The sequence below is a fragment of the Pygoscelis adeliae genome, unplaced genomic scaffold, assembly GCF_000699105.1.
Source record: "Pygoscelis adeliae isolate BGI_AS28 unplaced genomic scaffold, ASM69910v1 Scaffold87, whole genome shotgun sequence".
NCBI lineage: Eukaryota > Metazoa > Chordata > Aves > Sphenisciformes > Spheniscidae > Pygoscelis > Pygoscelis adeliae.
In genome coordinates this window covers 2408490-2412060 of record NW_008825098.1, presented here as the reverse complement: position 1 = coordinate 2412060, position 3571 = coordinate 2408490, and the positions used below count along the sequence as shown (strand labels likewise).

The 3571-nt window shown below is 38.4% G+C and overlaps 1 protein-coding gene across 1 annotated transcript in view; it reads right to left on the bottom strand.

The window, feature by feature from the left end:
• BANK1 (B-cell scaffold protein with ankyrin repeats 1) overlaps positions 1 to 3571 on the bottom strand; it is a 260578-nt gene that overhangs the window by 77655 nt on the left and 179352 nt on the right. The gene's annotated exons all lie outside the window — the stretch shown is intronic.

Below are 3571 nucleotides of genomic sequence, written 5' to 3'. Positions count from 1 at the left end.
TTACCCATAAACACTCAACCATATCATCATCACAATTGTTGAGCTCTATACAGTCGAAACACTCCCTAACATACAGAGCCACCCCTCTGTCTCTCCTTCCTCGCCTGTCCCTTCTGAAGAGTCTATAGCCATCCATTGCAGCACTCCAATCGTGAGAGTCACCCCACCATGTTTCTGTGATGGAGACTAAGTCATGTCTCTCCCGCTGCACAATGGCTTCCAGCTCCTCCTGCTTGCCGCCCATGCTGTGAGCATTGGTGTAGATGCACTGGAGCTGGGCTACCGATTTTGCCCCTGGCATCGGCATGCCACCCCTAGGCTCATCTCTAGTGAGCCCGGTTTTGTCCCCTTCCCCCTTCAAACAAAATGTACTTGTAAAAATTTTGTTTATTGTAAAACAAAATATAGGGGTGGGAAGAATAGAAGGCAAAATAAAGAGTTTGCCTTCTGTGCAGGGTCCTCAGGCAGAATTATAAATTGAGACTGTGCATGGCTGTGTTAAACAGAACTAACACTATGCAGGGCAGAAATGGATTTTCTTAAGCAGTTTCCACATAATGGGCTTGGTAGCTTTGAGAAATGCCTTTCCCTAATGGTCATTCTATTGATGTAGAGCCTAAAGACAATTTTTCTAATTAAGCAATAAATTACAGCTGTAGGAAAGTCTGGTAAGTCACTATTAGATCTGTGCAGAGCTGTGAACCTTCAGATTGCTAAGGACATGGCAAGCCTCTTAACTTTACTCTTTAATTCTGGATTCTCCACCTAGTTTTTCTTAGGGCTTTGAGGTCAAAAAGCTCCTTTCAGACCTCACAATGTCACTCAAAAGGTACGCGGTTTTGGCTCACAGATTATATTTACCACAATAACTTTAACAGCTCCTTTACCCTCCTAATTTTCCTTCATTTTCCCCCATGAAGCTGAAAACCACTTATTACAGTTTTGCTCTGTGGGTTTTTTGTTTCTGTTTCTTCCCCTTCTGAGAGGCTGGAGAAAGGCATTGATATGCTATCTTTCTTTGTGCTCAACAACTTGTAAGATATGACAGATGTTTGATTCCTTCCAGATCACTGGGAGGCAGCCAAAGGGCATACTCCAGATAGTCTCACTGAGAGCATATACTATACCAAGGTAAACCTGCTTTTTGACAGTTATACATATACCTTCAAAGTGCTTCAACTGACAGAGGCAAGACCCAAAACTTGCTTCTAGACTTGCCATTGGAATGCCCCAGCAATCCTTCCTTCTGTAGTAAACCTGGAGCTAAGCAGATGATTTCAGATTATTTCACCTTTTCCTTTGCATTGTAAGGGCTTCCGAGATGCCTGTATTTGAGGAAGAAATAAAAAGCCAATCTTCTCACCTAATAATACAGTTATTGAACAGTCAGTGCAGGAAAGTTGAGGGAAAGTTGCAAGGAACAATTGTTTTAATGGACAACTATGGGGTAGCTTCTCTCTGGGAAAAATTCTTCCTTAACCTCATGCAACTGGTTTGTAACTCGGGTAGAGGATTCATGCCTTCATGATGAAAACAACATACTACATAGTGACTAAAAGTTCTCAATATCCACAAAAATCTCGTCTGTTGAATCCTTCCTATGCTTCTAGCTTCAGTGGTATCTTAACTAGCTGAATAGAAATTACATCTTATACAGAACAGTATTTCATGTAAAATTTGTTTGTGCACTTATCATGAGAAAGGTTAAGCAGAAGCAGCTAATTTACTTTGAAAACAGTCATTATTCTACATGTCTTTACCATACACCTTCTAACACCTCCTCAGGCTGGTGTAGAGTCTTTATCTACCTGAACATATTTACTTCCACACTTCTTTAAAGATGCAGAGGCCAGATTTGACATAGGCATCCCATTGATCAACATAACAGCATCACTTTTATTTTCTCTCACTTCTGTAAAGTATTATATTTGCATTTTTCATTTTCATAAACAGCTTAGCCAAATGTTTTTCACATGTTCAAACAAATTTAGAGCCTAATAATGTAGATGAATTATACTGATGATTCTTTTCAGCCTAAATACTACTTCTGAAAAACTGGACACTCCCCACCCCACCTTCCCAAAAAGTCCCTTAGCCAAGTGTCTTTGCTGATGTTGCCCTGTCAACAAAACGGTCAGAAAGACCTCTGGAAATCCCTCGGTTTTACAATCCTAAATACATGTAAGAACAGAGGTATAATTACAGAACCCTTTTTCATTTTCCCTGCTTCTAAGTCGCAAGCATTTTGCCTGAAATTTCATTAGTATTCAAGTTTCCCTTAAAAATTGTAAAGGCTTTTTGCAACGGTGAATTGCAAATAACTGACTTCCACTGTGTCACTATTATAGTTACAGAATATCAAAAGATGAGACAAAACACCAGCCAATTCTTTGGAAAAACCATCCCAGTTCATTTTAAATTACACACAAATTTCAATAGGCATCTCATACGGAAGTAAGGTTTCTAAACCTGCAGTTCCATTTATCATTCTTTTTGCAAGAAGGTTGTACTCAATTGAATAGTTATGACAGAAGATTTAATCACAGTTAAGGTGCAAGGTTCTAGCCTGAATAAAAGTCTACATAGAAACTTTAAAAATGTGTTTAGTGTAATGACTGTGATTTTTTAAAAATGAGAAATCCAGCCTTTTCTCCTTAAAGCCAAGCTTTTCCATGCTCAGTCTGTACCTTACCTCTTCACTAGAACATAAATTGTCTGACCTCAAAAGGCAGTATGTCAGCAAGTTATTACAGGGATAATGTCCCTCTGAGAACATGTGGAAAAGAGGAGAGGGAAACCTTGTCAGCCAGTAAAAGTAAAAATAAACTCCCCAAACCAAATCTTAAACATAAGACACCAAGCACTGATAATGGGAAGCCTCTCCACAAGCAATTTTGGAAAAGAAAGAGAACCCAGTGAACAAACATCTGATGGAAATCATAGGATAACATTTTGCATATCAGTTGGCAGAAGCTCACAGGACTTGGCTCCAATTCCTCAAGAAGTTTAAGAATTTGACTTGTGAATATCTAGTCACTAAAAAAGTATCAAAGAATATGTTCACTTATTCATTTCAGTTAAGTAACTTCCAGTGTACCAAAGGATGCACGTAACCACCATTTCTGAACATTAAAATATTGTGGCAAGAATAAAATCCCAGCAGACTTCACTGAGGAATCACTAGTGGATTAGCATGAATTTCAGAAACCTGACTAATCCTTTTCTCTTTCACATACTCTTCCAGCTATTTAAAAGCAATGAGCTATGGGCCAGCGCAATACTACAGTAGCATTTAAAGTAATTAAACAAATATTGATAGCAATCAGATTAATTTCATTTAAGATTCTTTAATATATATCCACTTCATCTTTCTACACGTGGTCCTTCCCCAGCAGAAAATTAATATCTCGGGAAGATATTGCAACCAGATTTAAAAATATAATAGTTTCATGCTGGTGAGCTCTGCCGTATCATATAGCCTTTTACAGAAACATAAAGCTAAACATAGATGTAAGAATAATACTTCTGTGTTCAAAAAAGCTGATTCCTGATAAGCTTCTAGAACTCCCTA